Below are 24,797 nucleotides of genomic sequence, written 5' to 3' on the forward strand. Positions count from 1 at the left end.
AATTAAGTGGGTGTCGAGCACTGTTAACATTACTATGATAAGGATTGATATCCTCAAGTGAACTTCATGTGCTTAACTTGACTTGGATTTTGTACCCTATATGTTGTCTTAAATATGATCCACTTCAGCACACAATTGAAACCATACATTACCGGGGAAGGTGGTTCCTAAAGCTAGATGAAATAATGATCACGATTAAAGCTTATGCTTGTGCTCGTGCTTGTGTGGGTAGTAAACTACTATTTCACTGTTTTACCCAGAAAACCTTCCAGTAGGGCAGCTCAGTGACACCGTATCTGCCAAATTGCATTCACATCCAATGAAGCAGCTTCATTCACACTCTGGCTTATGACAATTCTGCAGTCAAACAAGGCTGCTCCTTTGTCCGACTTTAGCCAAAAACGGTTGAGGAGGTGATGCTTTATGACTCTCTGTTCAAACCAAGCAGCATCAATTCTTTCACCTTCTCATCTTACCAATCAAAGTACAGCCCTTAATTTGTTGTCCTTTTCTTTGACCTGGAAAGCATTTGCTGTCATGAAAGAGATGATTCAGTGTCTGGCTAATAATGTAACTGGGTCAGCAGTCAAAACAGATGTAGATTGACAGCTAGATCTAGCCTGACGCCTTTGAAACCTAAGCTTGTTTTTTTGTTTTTTGTATCCATTCTCTTTTGAATGATTCTTTATAACTTTGACTCGACTTTTGAATTATATTGTCAAGATAAAAAAGTGAAAAATGATTCTCTTCGATAAATATAATATGTTCTAATTGTGTTAGAAAGAGGAGCAATATGGTATTTCATTGTTCTGTTCTTGTACTTGAAATGCAAGCCACAAATTGGAATAACTAAAGAATTTCTTTCTCTTTTAAATTTTTTAATATTTTAAAAAATGAAAATTATCTCCATGGTTCTTCTAGAGCATGTTGAATTGGATTGGATGGGCAAAGGATGTGCTTGCGACACACAAAATTTCTCACTATTTTCTTCCTTTGAATGCGTCCGTAGACAATCTTCCTCAATCTGCGGCTGGCATTTTGTTCAAACAAAAGAAAACTAAAGCTTGTCGTACCAGTCAGACCTGATGTGTTCCCATGCAAGTCGCAGCTAGATGCGGTCTTGAAATCAGCATGTCCATTGGAAGTTTCTCTTCAAAGTCAACACAGCTTACAAACATTGTTTTCAGAAAGCTTTTGGTGAAGGACAAATTAAGCGACTGTTTACTGTTCAAAGTGGAGCCATCAACCGGATGGTCCATGAGTCAAGGTCATTATGAAATGACATGCATATGCTCAAACCTAAATGAATTGAGTACTACAAATCTCTCTTTGTAGCATGCCATAAAGATATGTTTATGGCTCTGTATGTGAGCACTCGATTTCTCCATTATAAAGATATGTTTATGGCACTGCCCGAGCTCAAGTCGGCCAAGGTGAGCAGCTGCAGTCTGTCACGTGATCTCAGCTCGACTGCCACAACTCAGACTGGGGCAGGCCACGTTTCGGATCGTTGCACTGTTTGAGTCATCGATAACATAACCAACACCAATCCGTGCCCATTAAATTATGGCTCATCCACTTCGAAGATAATACTGTTTTTTCTTGCATTCAACCATCAGTATTGGGCCCGAGCTGGGAGTTACCATCTTTTTGTGTTCGACGCACTTTAACAGGATAAAATGTCTTAAAGACACTTGACATGACCATGACATTACCATTTCCTAGCACTCCATATGATCTAACTAGGTGAAGTGTTTGAATCCCTTAACACTGTTTTTATGTTGGGTCCGGCCCATATATGAGCTTGGACTGAACAATTGGATCTTTCAACCTAAATCAATAATTAAAATAAAAAAAGAAGGGAGATGTGTGCAGTTGAGCGTAGGGAAGGGATTGGCGTGCTGCGAACGGTGAAGGCTCACAATGAGAGAAAAGAGAGAAAAAAAAAAAGATTTTGAGTTTACCCAACATTAAACGTGAAGAATCTTGTCAGTTTTGTCAGTTTTGAACGGTCAAAATCTGGTCAGTTTTGTAACGCTGCGAATAGGCAAATTTTATTAGTTTCAAATTATACACGAAGAATCTTTATAGTTAGTTCTATAATCCTAACGGTGCTAATTTATAGTTTATTGTAAGTTTTACATATGTAGTTTATCTTCTCTGAGGTACTTTTCTATTATATCCACTTGGTGAGATCTAAACTTTTTTTCGCATTAAGTTTTTCATATTAAAATTTGGTCTTACTTTGTGATTGATTCATTATTTTGTTGTTTATGTTATTCTGGTTTATATGTGCTTTTGATATCAAGTTGGCATTTTGATGAGAAATCCATTTTGATACACAAAGAGGGAAAAAAATTATTCCGCTATAATAGATTTTTTCTCAACAAGTGGTATCAGATCAACGGGTTGTTTGATGCTAGTTTTTTTTTCTTATGCGATTAAAATAGAATAGTCAAATGGTATGATTAAATTGAACTCATCAAATTATTTCACTTGGAATCGTATGATAAAAGATTTGCTCTATTGCAAAGATTTGTATAAGTCAATCAAGATTAAAGATAAACCTTTTACTATGAAGGAATGAGAAGTTCAACATAAAAAAGCTATTGTTTATATTAGAAGATGGATGAATATAAATTTGCATGAATATATTTCTAATGAAACCAGAGCTGATATTGTTTGGCAAAAATTAGAAAATCTCTTTGCGAAAAAGACAGTGAGAAATAAAATTTTCCTCCTCAAAAGACTTGTAAATTTGAAGTATAAAGATGATGGTAACATTGTTGAGTACATAAGTCTATTTCAGAGTCTTGCTCTATTGCAAAAATTTGTATAAGTCCATTAAGATTAAAGATAAATCTTCTACTATGAATGATGAGGAATGAGAAGTTCAATATAGAAAAGCTATTGCTTATATTAGAAGATGGATGAATATAAATTTGCATGAGCATATTTTTGATGAAACCAGAGCTGATGTTGTTTGGCAAAGGTTAGAAAATCTCTTTACGAAAAAGACAGTGGAAAATATAATTTTCCTCCTCAAAAGACTTGTAAATTTGAAGTATAAAGATGGTGGTAACATTGTTGAGCACATAAGTCTATTTCAGAGTCTTGCAAATAAGCTGGTTACTATGAAAATAAATATAGATGATGAGATGCAAGGATTATTACTTCTCAACTCTTTACTAGAAAGTTGGAAAATGTATGTGGTGACAATTTGTAACTCCACGCCAGAGGGAACTCTAACTATAGATATGGTTAAAGACAATTTGTTAAATGAAGATGTTAGAAGGAAAGAACAGGATAAATATTCTTCTCGTGCATTTGTTATTGAAAAATAAGAAAAACGTAGAAGAAGTCATAGTAGAAATCCACATGGTTATAAAGGAAGATCCAAGTCTAGAAGAGATATAAAATGTTTTCATTGTAACAGGCCAGGTCATATGAAGAAAGAGTGTAGGTTTTGTAAATGAGAACATAATGAAATAAAGAAAAATGAGAAAGAGACCAATACAGTTGCTGCTGAAGGTGATATCATTATTGTTTATGATGACAGTTATGTCAGTCTTGTAGCTCAGGACAGTAATTGGGTAATTGACTCTGGTGCTTCATTTTATGTTACTTTTCATGGTGATTTCTTCATATCTTACACTGTTGGTAATTTTGGTAATGTCAGAATGGGAAACAATGGTACATCTAAGATTGTGGGTATTAGAGATATTTGCTTGAAGACTAGTATTGGGAGCAAATTGATACTCAAAGATGTCAGACATATTTCAAATATTCGTCTTAACTTGATATCTATAGGTAGACTTGATGATGAGAGATTTACATACTATTTTGATGAAAGCAAATGGAAACTCACTAAAAGTTCTCTAATTATGACAAATGGAAAGAAGCTTAACTCTTTTTATGTCATGGAAGCTAATCTATACAAAGGAGAGATTAATGTAATTCAAAAGGGTGAAAATATAGATCTTTGGCACAAGAGGCTTAGTCATATCAGCTATAAGGGACTTCAAACTCTTGCTAAAAAGCAGTTCTTACTAGAGTTACAAGGTACATTTCTTAAATCTTGTGATCATTGCTTAGTTGGAAAAACACATAGAGTTACATTTCATATATATCCATCATCTAGAAGATCATATGTTATTGATTTAGTTCATATTGATGTCTGTACTATGCAAACTAGAATTCTTGGAGGTGTTCTTTATTTTGTTACTTTTATTCATGATCATTCTAGAAAAGTTTGAGCATTTACTTTGAAATCTAAAGACTATGTACTCGAAGTCTTCAAAGAATTTCATGTCACTATTGAAAGAGAAACTAACAAAAAGCTAAAGTGTGTTCAAGCAGATAATGGTGTTGAGTATAGGGGTTCTTTTGAGAATTACTACAGGGTCCATAGTATCAGGCTTGAAAAAACAGTTCCTAAAACTCCTCAATAGAACGATGTGGTAGAAAGGATGAACATAACCATTAAAGAAAGGATTAGATGTATGCTTTCCCATGCCAAATTACCTAAGTCATTTTGGGGGATGCTATCAAAACTACAGTTAAGTTGATAAATCTTTCTCCATTAGTTCCTCTAAAAGGTGATGTTCTAGAGAGAGTATGGAAAGGAAAAGATATATCTTATAATCACTTGAGAGTCTTTGGTTGAAAAGCATTTGTTCATATTCCCAAATATGAGAGGTTCAAGCTTGATAATAAGGCAAAAGCATGTATCTTCTTGGGATATGGTCATAAAGAGTTTGAGTACAGATTATGAGATCCAATGAACAAAAAGATTATTAGAAGCAGATATGTTATGTTTTTTGAAGACTAATTGTTTGATGATGGTGATAATGTTGAGAAGCCAAAACCTCTATTTATATTCCTTGGAGTTTGGGTCCAGTTCCTTCACCTGTAGTTCATGATAATTATGGGGGAGATAAACAAGAAGATTATGGTGAGAATACCAATGATGATACTCCTACAATTGATAATGATGAACCAATTGAACAAGCACCTCCACTACCAGTTGAGATTCCATTGAGAAGATCCACAATAGAGCGATAACTATCTACCAGATATCCTCCATATGAGTATGTTATGCTTATTGATGAGGGAGAGCCAGAAACTTACCAAGAAGCTATTCTACATGAGCATAAGAATGAGTGGGTTAAAGCCATGTAAGAAGAGATGAGATCCTTGCTTGAGAACCACATCTATGACTTGGTAAATTTGCCTAAAGAGAAGAAAGTTCTCAAGAATAAATGGGTTTATAAATTGAAGATTGAAAATAAATACTCATAACAAAGATACAAGGCATGACTAGTTGTGAAAGGATTCAATCAGAAGAAATGTATTGACTTTCAAGAAATATTTTCTCCTATGGTGAAAATATTCTCTATCCGAGTTATTCTTGGTTTGGTTACCCACTTGAATTTAGAAGTTGAGTAACTTGATGTGAAAATAACATTTCTTCATGGTGATTTAAAAGAAGAAATTTACAAGAAGCAACCAAAATGTTTTAAAGTTAAGGGAAAAGAAAATCTAGTGTGTAAGCTTAGGAAAAGCTTATATGGACTCAAACAGACACATAAACAGTGGTACAAGAAGTTTGATTCATTTATTATGAGCCAATGATATAATAAAACCATATCTGATGTTTATGAAGAAATTTTTAGATGATGATTTTATTATTTTTCTGTTATATGTTGATGATATGCTAATTGTTGACCATGATGCTAGTAAAATTGAAAAGCTTAAAAGAGAGCTAAGTAAGTCTTTTGCCATGAAATACTTGGGATCGGTGAAACAAATACTTGGCATGAAGATTCTTCACGATAGGAAGAAAATGAAGATTTGACTATCTTAGGAGACTTACATTGAAAATGTTTTTAAAAGATTCAACATGAGTAAAGACAAAGCTATTGTTCTCTACTTGTAGGTCATTTCAAGCTTAGTTCAAAATAATATCCTACAAATGAGAAAGAAAAAGAAGAAATGTCTAGAGTGCTTTACTCATTTGTAGTAGGTAGTTTGATGTATACTATGGTTTGTACTAGGTCAGATATAGCTCATGCAGTTGGAGTTATCAACCGATTTCTCTCTAATCCTAGTAAGGAACATTAGGCAGTAGTATAATGGATATTAAAATATCTAAAATATACTTCCAGGTTGTGTTTATGTTTTGACAATGATGAATCTATGTTAGAAGGGTACACAGATGCAAACATGACAGGTGATACTGATTCCAAAAAGTCCACTTCAGGATTCTTGATGACATTTGCAAGGGGAGCAATCTCTTGGCAGTCTAAGTTACATAATTGTGTTACTTTATTAACCACAGAAGTAGAATATATAGCATGAAGCTTATAAGGAAACTTTGTGGATGAAAATATTTCTATAGGAATTGGGCTTGAAACAGGAAGGATATATTGTTTACTGTGATAATCAAAATGTCATTCATCTCTCTAAGAATTTAACATAATATTCTATATCCAAGCATATTGATGTGAGATATTATTGGATTCGCGATGTGCTTAAGATGAAAGAATTACAGTTAGAAAAGATGCATACCAATGAGAATGAATCAGATATGCTAACAAAATCTTTGCTTAAGGAATAGCTTGAAGTATGTAGGTAAAGAGCGGGCTTAGTACAACCCACCATATGAGCTGTAGGGGAAGAATTATTGGGTCCAGCCCATATGTGGGCTTGGACTAAACAATTGGGTCTTTAAGCATAAATTAATAATTAAAAAGAAAAAAAAAGAGATGTGCGTAGTTGAGGGCAGGGAAGGGATTGGCGTGCTGTGAATTGTCACGAACGGTCGTCGCGCACCCACAACAACTCCGTTCAACGAACCGTTCGTCGCTCACACCTACCTGTACAGCTGCTTGACATCATGTTTTCTCATGGTTTTGGGTCATTTTACTTGTAAATATATAAGTTCGAACAAGCTGCAGCGTTGCAAAGCGACCGCTCACTGAACCGAGCAAAACAGCCCCAAAACAGCCCAAAACAGCTCCGTTTTCGCGTGCCGCGGGAGGTGAGCGGAGAGCTGCCTCCGCTCACCAAAATGTCAGCCATCTCAGACCCCAAGAACCCCCCGGGTGGCACAGGGCTGGATGGGGCTTCGGTTATATACCGGGCGTTGAACACTCTTTCGCAAGTTCGCACGTGACCTTTACGGGAACTTGGTTTTGCGCCCAGGACCAGGTGAGCGGCTGTTTGTGGGCTTGCAGCTGTTCGTTCATCCTTGAAAGCCTTGTTTTTCTCCCTCTCCCTCTTTTCTCTTATGCACACAAGGTGTTCGTCGAATTGCTTGTAAAGCTTCCATTTTCGCGAGACTTCGGGACTTGTCCGTTGCTCGTTCTTTCGAACTAACTTCTTTCTCTTTTACAGGTCCTTCGGGACCTGCGAGAGGTTACAAAGTGGGCTGATCCTTGCGAAGCAAGATCGCAAGGGCGAAGCGCGACTTAGGCAACGCAAGCTAAGTTCGCGTCTTTGCCACAAGGGTGACTCGCGACTTAGGCAATGCAAGCTAAGTTCGCGTCTTTGGCCGCAAGGGTGCCTCACGCCTTAAGCAATTCCAGCTAAGGTCAAGACATTGTGGTATCAGAGCAGGCAAGCTCTTTGATCGAACAGCGAACGAACTTTGCAACTTCGTCATGGCAAAGCATCGTGGTGAATCAAGCAAGACGGGGCAAGCCGGACCCTTGCCCCAAGCAGCCGCAGGTGGGCTGCATATGCACACTCGCTCTCATGCTGTTGGAGCCGCTCAAGAAGAGCGCGGCAGCGAACAAGACGAGCGAGAAGTTGGCAACTCTCCGTGAGCAGAGGAAGCGCAATCTGGTGCGCTAACTGGGAAAAAGAGTCATAAGGAGAGACTCACGACGGCGGAAACCCGCTTGGATGTTCTGGAAGCGAGCATGGAGGAACTCTATCATGGCCAACAAAGACTTGTTGGGGTAGAAAGCTCGCAAGAGGAAGCGGAGTCTAGGATCGACAAGGTCGAGGCCCTAGTCGACCAACTGTCTGATGACACCAAAGACTCCGTGCAACACTTACAGGATGTTGTGGTGGAACTCACGGCAAAGGTGGCTATGCTCACAAGAACGCTAAATGCGGGAGGAGGCAACACCCGCGTTGCACCGCCACAAAATTTGAGGGCACCTGAGCCTCATGGATATGGAGGGGCCAGAGATGCCAAGGAGCTCGAGAACTTTCTGTTCGACATGGAGCAATACTTCCGAGCTACGAGGCCCGATTCTGAGGATACCAAAGTTTCTATAGCAACAATGTATCTGAATGGAGATGCGAAACTTTGGTGGCGAACTCGTTGGGAGGAAATCCAACAAGGTCGGTGTCGAGTCGACACATGGGAAGACTTGAAGCGGGAGTTGAGAACTCAGTTCCTACCGGAGAACACAGAGTTCGTCGCAAGAAGGAAGTTGAGACAACTCTGCCAAAGTACCACCATCCGAGACTATGTGAAGCAGTTTTCTGCACTAATGCTGGACATACAGGACATGTCCGAGAAGGACAAGTTGTTCAGGTTCCTTGATGGTTTGAAACCATGGGCTCAATAGGAGCTGAATCGAAGGAATGTTACCGATATATTCGGGGCAATTGCAGTTGCAGAAAGGCTCACCGACTTTGTTTCCTCTGAAGACCCAGCGAGAAGGAAACAATCTTCAGGCAATCGCCCTCCATAACATTCTCGAGGGAAGGAGCTTGGGGGCGAACAGAAGAAGAAGAGCTCCCACAAAGGGCTGAACCCAAAAGGCAAGGCCTCAAAACCTGGAGGATGCTTCTTGTGTGGAGGACCACACATGGTAAGGGAGTGCCCACAAAAATAGGCACTCAATGCATTGACGGCTTCCATCCACCCTCCCCGATTGGACAAGGGCAAAGCTGTCGCCCTTAGCTCAAGCAGTTCTGAATCTAGCAGCGACGATGAGGAGTCGCAAGGACCCCGAATGGGAGCAATGCGTTTGCTGAACGCTATGCGGGGTCAAGTGGGGGAGAACATGAAGACGAAGGCACAAAAAGCAGGAAGTAGCGAGCTGATGTATGTGGACATCAAGCTAAATGGCCAAACGACCCGTGCAATGGTGGATACGGGTGCTACCCACAACTTCATCGCCGATCGTGAAGCACAACGACTTGGGTTGACCTTGGAGAAGAGCCCAAGCCGAATGAAAGCGGTGAACTCGGAGGCCAGGCGAATCTCCGGGTTGGCGAAGGGTGTTCCTATCAAAATCGGGACTTGGAGCGGAAACACTAACATGATGGCCGTGCCACTGGACGACTTCCAAGTGATTCTTGGAATGGAGTTTATGCATGCGGTAAAGTTGGTGCCGATGCCGTTCTTGAACTCCCTATGTATGATGGGAGGCGACGACCCTTGCGTGGTTCCCGTCTCTCGGAAAGGAACCAAGGAGCCCCAACACCTTTCGGCATTACAATTGAAGAAAGGGGTGCGAAAAGGCGAACTGACATTCGTGGCTGCAATGAAGCTAGAGCCACTCAACAAGGAGGCCATTCAAGAACCTGCTGTGGTGGCGAACATCCTAAAAGAGTTCAAAGACGTTATGCCACCCGAGTTGCCGAAGACTCTCCCACCACGCAGAGGCGTGGATCACAGCATCGAGTTGGAGCCAGGAGTGAAGCCTCCAGCGAGACCACCCTACCGTATGCCCCCGCCAGAGTTGGCAGAACTCAGGAAGCAGTTAGGTGAACTGCTAAGCGGTGGTCTCATCCGTAACTCTAAAGCACCTTTCGGAGCTCCAGTTCTCTTCCAGAAGAAACAAGATGGGAGCCTCCGATTATGCGTCGACTACCGAGCCCTCAACAAAGTAACAGTGAAGAACAAGTATCCCATCCCGCTCATTGCGGACTTGTTTGATCAATTGGGTAAGGCAAAGTATTTCTCAAAACTCGACCTTCGGTCGGGGTATTGGCAGGTGCGCATTGCTGAAGGCGACGAAGCAAAGACTACTTGTGTGACCAGATATGGAGCGTTTGAGTTCTTGGTGATGCCTTTCGGCTTAACCAATGCTCCGGCCACATTCTGTACTCTCATGAACCAGCTATTCAAGGAGTATTTGGATAAGTTCGTGGTCGTCTACTTGGACGATATCGTCGTCTACAGCCAAACGCTCGAGGAGCACGTCAAGCACCTTCGGACGATTTTCAAGGTTCTCAGGGAGAACACTTTGTTCGTGAAAAGGGAGAAATGCTACTTTGCCCAAACTGAGATCCTATTCTTGGGGCATCGAATTGGTGATGGTTCCATTCGGATGGATAAGTCGAAGGTGCAAGCAGTTGCGGAATGGCGAACTCCAAAGAAGGTGCCAGAGTTGAGATCCTTCCTTGGTTTCGTCAACTACTATCGACGCTTCATTGCCGGATATTCGAAGCGGGCAACCCCACTGACGGAGTTGCTGAAGAAGGAGCAGCCTTGGAAGTAGTCTGACAAATGTGAGATAGCATTCCAAGATCTGAAGGCTGCTATTCTAGAAGAACCAGTGCTCAGATTGCCAAACTATGGAGAGCCCTTTGAAGTCCATACAGATGCTTCGGACTTCGCTATTGGGGGAGTACTCATGCAGGAAGGTCATCCGGTGGCCTATGAGAGCCGCAAACTCAACGAGACCGAGAGGCGGTATCCAGTGCATGAGAAGGAGATGACAGTAGTGATCCACTGTCTACGAGTTTGGCGACACTACCTCCTCGGGTCACGATTTGTGCTGAGGACAGACAACATCGCCCTGAGCTATTTCCAAACTCAGAAGAAGCTCTCCCCAAAGCAGGCACGGTGGTAGGACTTCCTGGCTGAATTTAATATGGCAATGGAGTACAAGCCTGGGAAGGCGAATGTCGTGGCCGATGCGCTGAGTCGGAAGGTGGAATGCGTAAATGCTACACAACTGGAGGGCATAGGCCAAGCAAGTCAGTTGCATTCCAACTTTCTTTCCCGAATCAAGGATGGACTGTATAGTGATCCCCATGCAGTTATCCTGATGCAGCTCATCAAAGAAGGCAAGGCACGACGATTTTGGGTCCAGGAGGGACTTGTTTACACCAAAGGGAATAGGGTCTATGTTCCCCGAGTGGACAATTTAAGGCGTGAACTCTTAAAGGAGTGTCACGATTCCCTTTGGGCTGGACACCCAAGCATTCACAGAACATTAGCTCTCGTGGAGAGGGCCTTCTACTGGCCGAAGATGGGGATTGATGTGGAGGAATATGTTCGAACGTGCCTTACTTGCCAACAAGACAAGGTGGAGCAGCGGAAGCCGGTGGGACTTTTGGAGCCGTTGCCCGTACTAGAAAGGCCGTGGGAGAGCATTTCCTTAGACTTCATATCAAGCTTGCCACCTGTATGGGGACTTGGATCGATACTCATGGTGGTCGATCGGTTTTCAAAGTATGCAACTTTCATTGCTGCTCCCCCACACTGTTCAGTTGAAGAGGCGGCCAGGCTGATGATGAAGGATGTAGTGAAGTATTGGGGAGTCCCACACAATATCATTAGTGATCGAGACGCTCGATTCCTGGGACGATTCTGGACCGAGATATTCAAATTGTTGGGGTCAAAGTTATACTTCTCTACAAGCCTCCAACCCTAGACGGACGGCCAGACTGAAAGAATAAATTCGCTCTTGGAGCAGTTTCTTCGGCACTACATGAGTGACAATCAACGAGATTGGGTGAAGCTGTTGGACATCACCCAATTCTCCTACAACTTGCAGCGGAGCTCTACATCCAACAAGAGCCCCTTCGAAATTATCACAGGACAACAACCGTCGACTCCGCACACTATGGCGATTGGGTATACCAGGAGTAGTCCATCAGCCTATCATTTCGCAAAGGAGTGGCATCGAAATGCAGATATTGCATGGGCTTACTTGGAGAAGGCGGCAAAACGGATGAAGAAGTGGGTAGACTTGGGAAGGCGACCACAAGAGTTCAAAGTTGGCGATTTGGTGTTGGTAAAGCTCCAACCAGCATCACTCCAATTCTTCAGGAACAAAGTCCACAAAGGATTGGTGCGTAAGTATGAAGGGCCCTTCCCAATTATCAGCAGGGTAGGAAATGTTTCTTACAAGTTGCAACTGCCGGCGTGGTTCAAAATTCACAACGTTCTTCACGCCAGCAACCTAAAAGCCTACCATTCGGATCCGCAAGATGCTTCCCGAAGTGTTCCAACTCGGCTACCTCCCATCACAGCCTCCTACGAGAAGCGAGTGGAAACCATTCTGGTGGATCGCAAGATAAAGCTACCCAACGGAGCGGAGCAGACAGAGTACTTGGTGAAGTGGCAAAAGCTTCCCCGAACTGAAGCCAGTTGGGAGCCTGAAGACACCCTGCGATATGAAGAAGAAGTCATCAACAACTACCAACAAGCGTCGACGAGGGCGTCGACAGTTTAAGTGGGGGAGAATGTCACGAACGGTCGTCGCGCACCCGCAACAACTCCGTTCAACGAACTGTTCGTCGCTCACACCTACCTGTACAACTGCTTGACAGCATGTTTTCTTATGGTTTTAGGTCATTTTGCTTATAAATATGTAAGTTCGAACAAGCTACAGCGTTGCAAAGTGACCGCTCACCGAACCGAGCAAAACAGCCCCAAAACAGCTCCATTTTCGTGTGCCGCGGGAGGTGAGCGGAGAGCTACCTCCGCTCACCAAAATGTCAGCCATCTCAGACCCCAAGAACCCCCCGGGTGGCACAGGGCTGGATGGGGCTTCGGTTATATACCGGGCGTTGAACACTCTTTCGCAAGTTCGCACGTGACCTTTACGGGAACTTGGTTTTGCGCCCGGGACCAGGTGAGCGGCTGTTTGTGGGCTTGCAGCTGTTCGTTCATCCTTGAAAGCCTTGTTTTTCTCCCTCTCCCTCTTTTCTCTTGTGCACACAAGGTGTTCGTCGAATTGCTTGTAAAGCTTCCCTTTTCGCGAGACTTCGAGACTTGTCCATTGCTCGTTCTTTCGAACTAACTTCTTTCTCTTTTACAGGTCCTTCGGGACCTGCGAGAGGTTACAAAGTGGGCTGATCCTTGCGGAGCAAGATCGCAAGGGCGAAGCGCGACTTAGGCAACGCAAGCTAAGTTCGCGTCTTTGGCCGCAAGGATGCCTCACGCCTTAGGCAATTCCAGCTAAGGTCGTGACAAAACGGTGGCAGCGCACAGTGAGAGAAAAGAACAGAGAGAGAAAGAGAAGAGTGGAAAAATAAGATTTTGAGTTTTGCTGCTTGACTATTAGTAGCCAAACATTGTCAGTTTTGGCCCAAATTATATATGGAGAATCCTTGCAACAAGTTCTACAATCTTAATATGCTAAATTGTAGTTTATTCTCTCTGAGGTACTTTTCTACTATACTTACTTGGTGAGACTTAAACTTTTCTTTTGATGAGATCCATCAATATGATGATGATATGCTATTCTTGAGCCAAGATATGTGGTCTTGATGTTATTATGATCCTCTTGTTATTTTAGAGAAGACTTATTGTAAACTTGTTATCATTACTATTGATAGTGGAAGTTTGAGGTAGACTACGGTCTCGTGATTTTTTCCGCATTGGGTTTTCTATGTTAAAATTTGGTCTTACATTGTGATTGATTCATTGTTCTACTATTTATGTTATTCTGGTTCATTTGTGTTTTTGATATTATGTTGATATTTTGATAAAGAACCCATTTTGATACAAAGAGGGAAAAGAATTATTCCGGTATAATAGATTTTTTTTTAATATTTTATGATCAAACCATCTTGGGTCGCTTGATGCATCCTATTCAGATAAAGTGTTTGATGTGTTAAAGATCTATCACGTGATCCAAGCTCAACTCCACAATAACTTTGAGCGAGATAGTGATGTTCCTAACTATTGCACGGTTCAAGTAATTAATAATCCAACTAAGATTGATTTTTAGATTTTGATTATGATATATCCGTCTGGAAGACAATGCTACTCTTGCTCTTCACACTTGATACACTACTTGAGCAAAGCATTTGGCACATCAAATACAACTTCTATGGCCAAAGCATCTACTCATGGTCAAAGCATGTGAACTGTTCGATGTGTGGCTTTCATGGTCAAAGCGTCTCTTTGTGCTAGAAGATTCTAATTGGGCAAAGCAACCAATATACCAAAACCATCTTTGGGGCTAAAACAATCGATATGCTCTAATTGGGCAATATATTCAATGCAACAAATATGGCCTTCGAGAACAAAGGCATCTCCATGTCGGGATGCATCCACCTCGAGAACAAAAGCTCTTGAGGCACTTGTTAACTAATTTTAATGTCGACTATAAATTCGAAGGTCTCAAAATATATATTATATAAATTTTGTAAAGTACGTAATGAAGGGTAAATAATGTCTAATATTTCATATGATGACCGCTAATGAAACGAAGGTTTCATTCACTCACAAGTTGTTCAAAAGAGATAATGGAAAGAAGAGATGGATTGGAATATCATTCTTCTATATTTCTCATAGGTGTGAGAAATGACTGACACATCAGAAAAATTCCATATAAAACAATTTTGTGCCTTGAATATCAATGTATGCCCCATTGAATTAGTGCTTCCCATCGAACACCTCTAGATTTGGCAGGGGAAAGCTCTTGGAGGCATGAGTTCCTCTTATTTTTTGGGAGAAAGAAATTTTTTTAGAAAAAATGGATAAAAATATATGCGGATATAGAAAATTAATTATCAAATTTTTTTTCCTCACTTATATGAATATATGAGCAATGAACAATTAAATCACAATCAAGCACATAAGAATATCAATAATTTTTTTCATGAAAAACTCATTTAATGTGAAGAATAAAAACTATGGAACTTCTCCTTATCTAAATCAAAATCTCTACTATGAAATATTATTCATAGTAGCAAAGATCTACAAATGAATTTGTTCCATAATAAATTCAAAACCCATAACTCAAATACTCGTCAAACAGAGGTAAAAATTATAAAGGATAGTTACTTTTAAGTATTAGAAAGTGTTTACCATATCCAAAGAAAATCTCCACCATTCAGATTAAAGAAACACTAGTCTGAACGTGCTCACCAAATATTAGCTAAATCAAACCACAAATGACAGTCCAAACGGTGAATGAGATGAAACTGTTCGAAGTAGAAAACCAGCAACAGTCTCCAATGAAGCAGCAAAAGAGATACTTAAAAAAATTCCAAACCTGATCTTCACTGTTCAGAATGCACAACCAAAAGCCTTATACCTGTTAACAAAATTTCAACCAAATCCAACGGTTGAATACTGCCTAGCAAGAAGTCGAAGGAAATAGATCGGTGATAGTATAATCAATAAATGGTTTCTATTCCCAAAACCTTATGAAGAAGACCACCAAACCAAATCTCCACCATTCAAAATGAAGATTATTGAGCCTAAAATATCTTCACTATCATTATTCCTATCATGATCTAACATTCTCAAAATACGATGCCAAGTATTTTTCAAAATGATATCAAGCCATGACATCCATTTTCAAGTATGATAAGATGACAAAGATAGTAATTCATATCAATTGTAAAATAGTAAGTTAAGCTCTAGATATTTTATCATAATGAAAGAAATTTATCAAGCAAACATTTCAAGTATATATGATGAAATACATTACATACATTTGTCATCAATTTACCACATTTTGGTATTATTTTTCCCCCTTTGTCATCAACAAAAATGAGAACAATTCAACAATGCAAGTGTGGTAAAAAAAAATTCAAGCAAGTTTCACACTCAAAAGTTCTCATTATTAAATGTTATCAATATTAAAACGATTGATTCTATCAACTTCTCCCCCTTTGTCATCACATTTTGCATGAAGAAGAGAAAAGAAAGTAATGAGGAAATTCATTAAGATCTAAATTTGTGAAATGATTTGAATCAAGTCAAAAATGAGTTTTCGTTAAAATATGCTTTCATTTTGACAAAGAGAAGGGATTTATGAAAAGGATAGATATATCTATATGAAATCAAATCCCCAATCTTGCGAATAATTATCACACACAAAAATTCATTTTTCAAAGATTAAGATATCCATTGGAATTCATAAAATTCATCTTTCATGAGAAGAATAAGGAAGAATTCGTGGGAGAGGAGTATCACATGAAGGAGAAATTCATGAATAAAACTTTATAGTAAGAAGAGCATTACATCAAATCCATTTCTTATTAAAAATTTATAAGAGTGAAATCTGTGAAAGATATATTTGTCAATGACTTCCATGTATCAAACATCAAGATATTTAAATGTACAATCACTTTATGCATGATAAAATATTTCGACATAGTCTTTTATCACTTTTTGCATGAAATATCATTATTGAATTATAGTATTCAAAAGTTCACAATATTAAGAATCTGATAATACATCATTTGTATGATAAAGAGATCACAACATCATAAAATTTTTAGCATAGATTTTTGACATCAAAGTAAGAGTTATAACATCGAAGTAAGCATTTTATTGTCGTGAAGCACACAACCTTATTTACATCATCATGTAAAATTCGTATCATAAGAGGAAAAGATTCATACTCAAATATCATATTAAACTCGTATAGGAAAATGCATATGGCTCATTACGCATACTATAAGATCATGATTTGAGTGAGTGACCCAAAGAATCAAGAAAGTTCAAAAATGAAATTTAACAAATTCATACATTCAGACAAATTAACATTCCTAAGTCTCTTCTAATAAAATCAAATTGTTCTTCACTTAAAGGCTTTGTAAAAATATCGGTTAATTGATGTTTCGTATCAATAAACTCTAAGATTACATCATGATTATTAACATGATCTTATATAAAGTGATACCTAATATCAATATATTTAGTTCTAGAGTGTTAAATGAGATTTTTTATTAAACATATTGTACTTGTATTATCATATTTTATGGGAATGTTTTTAAGATTAATCTTATAATCCTCTAAAGTGTTTTTCATTCACACAACTTGTGCACAACATGCACTAATTGCAATGTACTCAGCTTCGGTTGTAGATAGTGCAACCAAGTTTTGTTTCTTGGAAGACCACGAAACAAGTGCATGTCCTAAAAATTGACATGTTCCGGATGTGCTTTTTCTATCTAATCCGCATCCAGCAAAATCCGCATCAACATAAATAATTAGTTCAAAGTTCTGGGATTTTGGATACCATAATCCTAGATTCGTGATACCTTTAAGATATCTAAGAATTCTCTTAACTGCTTTAAGATGAGATATCTTACGATTAGATTGAAACCTAGTACAAAGTCCTACACTAAACATGATATCTGGACTAGTTGCGGTGAGGTATAGTAAACTTCCTATCATACCCCTATAAGCTTTTTGATCAAAGCTTTCTCTACCATCAATGTCAAACTTAGTGGAGATACTCATAGGAGTATTGATAGCCTTTGAGCTATCCATATTAAACATTTTTAGCAAATCTAAAGCATATTTTGTTTGATTAAGAAATATACCATTACTTAGTTGTTTGATTTGTAAGCCTAAAAAGAAAGTTAATTCTCTCATCAAACTCATTTCAAATTCAAGACTTATACTTTTAGCAAATGATTCATATAGAGATTCAATCATGGAACCGAAAATAATATCATCAACAAAAATTTGAACAATAAAAAAATTATTTTTAAAATTTTTGATAAACAATGTAGTATCGACCTTCCCTTTAGAGAAATTATTTTCGATAAGAAATGAGCTAAGTCTCTCATACCAAGCCCTTAGGGCTTGTTTCAATCCATAAAGAACTTTAGTCAATTTAAACACATGATTAGAGAGATTATCATTCTCAAATCCGGGAGGTTGTTCAACATAAACTTCTTCGGAAATAAAGCCATTGAGAAAAGCACTTTTAACATCCATTTGAAATAACTTAAAATTGTTACTACTAGCATAGGCAAGGAGCATCCTTATGGATTCTAATCGTGCCACAAGAACGAAGGTTTCTTTATAATCGATACTCTCTTCTTGGTTGAAATATTTTGCCACTAATCTAGCCTTGTTTCTAACCACGATACCAAATTCACCTTGCTTGTTTCTAAAGACTCATTTAGTACCAATAACTAAATGGTCATTTGGCCTAGGAACAAGCTTTCACACCTCATTTCTCTCAAATTGATTCAACTCTTTTTGCATTGCAATAACCCATGAATCATCTTTCAAGGCCTCGTCAATGCATTTTGGTTCAATTTGGGAGAGAAAAGTGGCGTTGGCATAAAAATTCTTAAGAGAAGAATGAGTTTGAACCCCTTTTAATGTGTCTCCTATGATTAGCTCCTTAGGATGAGCATCTATATACTTCCATTCCTTGGGTAAGGATGTTTCAGAAGAAGATGCATTCAAGTTGCTAGATAGAGAAGAGGTTTACATTTAAATTCAAAGCATCAAAATTAACATCATCATCAAAATCAGTTTTCGTGACTTCGGAAACTTCATTGAAAACAACATGAATAGACTCTTCTATAATCAAAGTTCTTTTGTTAAAGATACAAAATCCTTTAGAAATAGAAGAATTACCAAGAAAAATTCCTTCATCGGATTTTGCATCAAATTTTCCTAAGGCATATTTTTCATTCAAGATAAAACACTTACACCCAAAAACTTTAAAATATGAAACATTGGGTTTTTTGTTGTTCCATAACTCATAAGGAGTTTTGGCGAGTAATGGTCTTACTAGAACTCTATTCATGACATAGCATATCGTATTTACGACTTCGGCCCAAAAATATTTGGGTAGGCTATGTTCGTTTAACATGGTTCTAGCCATTTCTTGTAAGTTTTTATTTTTTCTTTCTACTACTCCATTTTATTAAGGATTTCTTGGAGGAGAGAAATTATGGTTGTATCCATTAGATTCATAAAATTCTTAGAAATTATGGTTTTGAAATTCACCACCGTGATCATTTCGAATTGATACAATCATAAAACCCTTTTCATTTTGAATAAGTTTACAAAACTTATAGAATACCTAAAGCTATTAATTTTGTGTGCCAAAAAATAAGTCCATGTGTATCTACTATAATCATCCATGATGACAAATACATATTTGCTACCTCCTAGGCTTGATGTAGCAATTGGTGTGAATAAGTTCATATGGATTAATTATAATAGCCTAGAGGTGCTTATTTGGTTCTTTGGTTTGAAACTACTTTTTATTTGCTTTCCTAGTTGACATGCATCACACACATTATCTTTGATGAAATTTGAGAGATTAGTTTCATGCTTGCATGTCCTAACCTCCTATGCCAAAGCCAAGTATCGTCATTCAAAATCAAAAAACACATTTCATTACAAAGATCATTAATGTCGATAGTGTATACATTATTTTGTTTTAAAGCAATCATAGATGTGTTTTTGTATGGTTTTTTAATAATGCAAGCATTGGATTCAAATCGAATGATGTATCATTTATCACATAATTGACTGATGCTCAAAAGATTATGTTTTAAGCCATCAACTAACAACACATCTTCAATAGAAAAGGTGGATTTGTTACCTATGGTTCCTTTGCCAATATTTTACCCTTTTGTCTCCGAAGGTGACATATCCTTCGTCTATGCTAGTGAGCTTTGAGAATTGAGAAAGATCTCCGGTCATATGCCTTGAGCATCCACTATCAAGGTACCATCTCTTATTCCTAGCTTGTGATGGTAAATGTTTCTACAAAAAAGGAATATTTTTATGTACCTATTTGACCTTGGGTGCCTCAAAAATTGATCTACATAGCTTATCATATTGCATTAAGTCATTTAAGGTTCTTTTAGGAACCTAAATCAATTTGTGTGGACTACATTTCTTAAATGAACAATGATAAGCTATATGCCCAAATTTACAATAAAGGTTACATTTGTTTCAGGGTGAAACATGTAAAGTAGGGCCTTTAACAAAGGTGGTTGGATTTTGGTGATAGCTACTCACAAATCTGATTCCGCCTTTTTTAGGAACATGACCCTTATTGGCAAGGATCATGTTTAAGGATTTGCTACCAACCTCAAATTTTTTTAAGGTTTTCTTAAATAGCAAGTTTTTCTTTTGAAGTATTTCTAGTTCATTATATTTTATACATAAAGCTAAACTATCATTATGCTTAACTTTTAATCTATTGTAATCAATAACAAGAGAATCATGCTCTTTTTTTAATAATTTATATTTTTTACTAATTGATTTACATTCATCAAATAAATCATGAAAGACATTTAATAGTTCATCAAATTATAAATTTATATTAAATGAACTTATTACCTCATCTCCAATAGTCATTAGTGTATAGTGAGCAACTTGCTCGGTGTTGGTTGGCTCCTCTTCTTCGAATGAACTTGAGTCGTCCTATGTTGCTTTAAGAGCCTTCTTCTTTTTTGGTTGTCTCTTATTTGCTTAGGGACATTTGCTCTTGTAATGTCCCGGCTTTTTGCATTTATAGCATATCAATTATTCTTTCTTAAGTTCAATTTTATTTTTAGTATTATTTTTAAAATTATTTTTTTTATAAATTTTTTAAACCTTTTTGTTAAGAGTGCCAAGTCTTCATTAAAGTCCTCATCACTTGAAATTTCTTTCAAGTGGTCTTCTTGAGTTCTTAGAGCCATGTCCTTCTTGTTCTTTGGAAGGTTATTCTCAAGCTCTTCATGAGCATTACAAGTCATCTCATAGATCATTAGTGACCCGATTAGTTCTTCAAGAGGAAAGTTATTTAGGTCTTTGGCCTCTTAAATTGCTGTGACTTTAGGGTCCCAACTCTTTGGAAGGGATCTTAAAATTTTATTAACAAGCTCAAAATCTGATAAACTTTTACCAAGTCCTTTTAGACCATTGATGACATTCCTAAATCCAGTGTACATGTCTCCAATAGTCTCACTCGATTTTATTCGAAACAACTCATAAGTATACACTAAAAAATTAATTTTTGACTCCTTCACTCTACTATTACCTTCATGAGTCACTTAGAGTGTGTGTCAAATATCAAATGTCATTTCACAAATGGACACATGATTAAACTCATTTTTATTTAAGGCACAAAACAAGACATTCATAGCTTTCACGTTTAAAGTGAAAGTCTTCTTCTCCAATTCATTCTAATAATTCATTGGAAGAGAAGACTTTTAAAATCTATTTTCTATAATATTTCATAATTCGAAATCTATTGAAATTAGGAAGATCCTCATTCTAGTCTTCCAATATATGTAATCCGTCCCATTGAATATGGGCGGACGTGTAATTGAATGACCCTCTTGGTTACCGGCAAATATCATCTCTCTTGGGTTTAAAACCAAATGAGAGTGAACCTTACTCCGATACCAACTGTTAGGATCAAGAGCAGCACTAAAAGGGGGGGTGTGAATTAGTGCAGTAGAAAACTTTTCTGATTTCAAAAGTCTTTGTTTCGATTAAAACTGATTTCGACGAAAATGGTTTCGATTTAATCCATTTCAGAGAAAAATTGAACTTGAAAGCTTTTGTAAAAGTGCAAGAGAATATTAAGGAGATTTGCAGTAATATAAATTACACAAATGAAAAGCAAACCAGAATTTAGAATGGTTCGGTTAATGTGATCTACATCCACTTTCCGATTCCTCCTTCGACGAGGTCACCGGCGTTCACTAAATGCCTTCCTTCAATAGATGAAGACCGAACACTTCTTTACAATGCTTTATCCTTTTCTCAGGTTTAGGAGATAACCCTTACAACCCTCACTCCTCTTTCTGGGATGTTTACAAAGCTAAGAGAGGGAGGAGAGGACTCTTTCTATCTTTTACAACATTTAACACCTCAAAGATTCAGGAGTATGTTTAACACTTTCATGCCTTTCCATGCATAAAATGGTAGGATTTTTATAGGCCCCAACGGCTTCAAAATTGAAGGCAAAAAGTGTCACATCCCCAGATTTCAGGGTACTGGCAGTACCACCGTCGTTACTGGGTGGTACCACTGTCGTTGGTCTGACATTGGGCGGTCCCATCACTTGACAAGGGTGGTACCACCGTTGGCAGCATTTACTGCTGGTAGTACCAATCTCCAGTTTGGGCGATACCACTGCCTAGATAACCTGGGGCATTGCTTTCCAAGCGGTGCTACCGCCGGCCATATTTTCAAGGGCTGAATTGGCTGCTCAATTCGACTCAATTCAGCCCTGTTAAGGGGCCCAGTTGGCCCCTAATTAAGTTAGTGAGATTACCTCCTAAATCTAACTTAATTTATGATCTAACTATGATAATTAAGATATAATCACAGTACTTCTTATTCCGGTGCGTCAATTGCTCTTACGGCGAGCTTCCGGCGTACTTCTAGCGAACATTCGACGAACTCTCGGCAATATTTCGGCAAACTACTGGCAAGCTCCTGGACTTTATAACGATCTTCTTGGTGAGTTCTAACGAGCTTCTTTGGCAAGCTCTTGGACTTCTCTGTTGGTTTTGGCAGAACTTCCGACGAACGTCCGGACTTCCAATGAACTCTCGAACTCCCAATGAGATCTCGATCTTGACTCCGGCACAACACCTGCTTTATATCTTACTGCTATTGTAGTTAATCCTATACACTTTTCTCAACATATAGATTAGATCAAATAATTTACAATTGACTTCATCATCAAAATCCGAGATTCAACAACAGTGAAATATAGTAAACTACCTATCATACCCTTATAAGCTTTCTGATCAAAGTTTTCTCCACCTTCGTCAATGTCTAACTTAGTGGAGGTACTCATAGAAGTATTGATAGCCTTTGAACTATCCATATTAAATCATTTTAGCTAGTCTAATGTATATTTTGTTTGATTGATAAAAATGTCATCATTAAGTTATTTGATTTACAAGCTTAAAAAAAAAGTTAATTCACCCATTAAATTTATTTCAAACTCTTAGTTCATGCTTTTGGCAAATGATTCGCATAAAGATTCATTCGTTGAATCAAAAATAATATCATCAATATAAATTTGAACAATAAGAAAATTATATTTAAATTTTTAATAAATAATGTGGTATCAACCTTACCTTTAGAGAAATTATTTTGTATAAGAAATAAGCTAAGTCTCTCATACCAAGTCCTTAGGACTTGTTTTAATCTATAGAGAGCTTTAGTCAATTTAAACATATGATTAAGGAAATTATCATTCTCAAATCTGGGAGTTTGTTCAACATAAACTTTTTCGGAAATAAAACCATTAAGAAAAGCACTTTTAACATCTATTTGAAATAACTTAAAATTATTACTACTAGCATAGGCAAGGAGCATCCTTATGGCTTCTAATTGTGTCACAAGAGCGAAGATTTCTTCATAATCGATACCTACTTCTTAGTTAAAACCCTTAGCCACTAATCTAGCCTTATTTCTAACCATGATACCAAATTCATCTTGTTTGTTTCTAAAGACTTATTTAGTACCAATAACTAAATAGTCATTTGGCCTTGGAACAAGCTTCCATACCTCATTTCTCTCAAATTGGTTCAACTCTTCTTATATTGTGATAACCCATGAATCATCTTTCAAGTCCTCATCAATGTATTTAGGTTCATTTTAGGAGAGAAAAGTGGCGTTGGTATAAAAATTCTTAAGAGAAGAACGAGTTTGAATCCCTTTTGATGTATCTCCTATTATTAGCTCATTAGGATGAACATCTACATACTTCCATTCCTTGGGTAAGGATGTTTCAAAAGAAGATGCATCCAAGTTGCTAGATGGAGAAAGGGTTTCATTTAAATTCAAAGCATCAAAATTAACATCATCATCAAAATCATTTTTCTTAACTTTGGAAACTTCATTAAAAACAACATAAATAGACTCTTCTATAACCAAAATTCTTTTATTAAAAATACGAAAGGCCTTAAAAATAGAAGAATAGCTAAGAAAAATTCCTTCATCAAATTTTGCATCAATTTTTCCTAAGGCATCTTTTTCATTTAAGATAAAATATTTACACCCAAAAATTTTAAAATATGAAACATTGGGTTTTTTGTTATTCCATAACTCATAAGGAGTTTTGGAAAGTAATGGTTTTACTAGAACCCTATTTATGACATAGCATGCCATATTTACGGCTTTGGCCCAAAAATATTTGGATGAGCTATGTTCGTTTAACATGGTTCTTGTCATTTCTTATAAGTTTCTATTTTTTCTTTCTACTACTCCATTTTGTTGAGGATTTCTTAGAGTAGAGAAATGATAGTTATATCTATTAGATTCACAAAAATCTTGGAAATCATGGTTTTGAAATTCACCACCGTGATCACTTCGAATTGATGAAACCATAAAATTTTTTTCATTTTGAACAAGTTTACAAAACTTAAAAAAATACCTAAAGCAATCATTTTTATGTGCCAAGAAGTAAGTCTATGTGTATCTACTATAATCATCTATGATGACAAAGGCGTATTTGCTATTTCCTAGGCTTGATGTAGCAATTGATCTGAACAAGTCCATATGGATCAATTACAATGGTCTATAGGTGCTTATTTAGTTTGAAACTACCTTTTATTTATTTTCCTAGTTGACATGCATCACACACATTGTCTTTAACAAACGTAATGTAAGGAATTCCTCTTACAAGTTCTTTAGATGAGATTTGAGAGATTAGTTTCATGCTAGTATGACCTAATCTCCTATGCCAAAGCCAAGCATCGTCATTCAAAACCAAAAAATATATTTCATTATAAAGATCATCAATGTCAATAGTGTATACATTATTTTATTTTAGGGCAATCATAGATGTGTTTTTGTATGGTTTTTCAATAATGCAAGCATTGGATTCAAATCTAATAATATATCCTTT

The sequence above is a fragment of the Musa acuminata genome, chromosome BXJ3-9 (genome assembly GCF_036884655.1).
Source record: "Musa acuminata AAA Group cultivar baxijiao chromosome BXJ3-9, Cavendish_Baxijiao_AAA, whole genome shotgun sequence".
Classification (NCBI taxonomy): domain Eukaryota; kingdom Viridiplantae; phylum Streptophyta; class Magnoliopsida; order Zingiberales; family Musaceae; genus Musa; species Musa acuminata.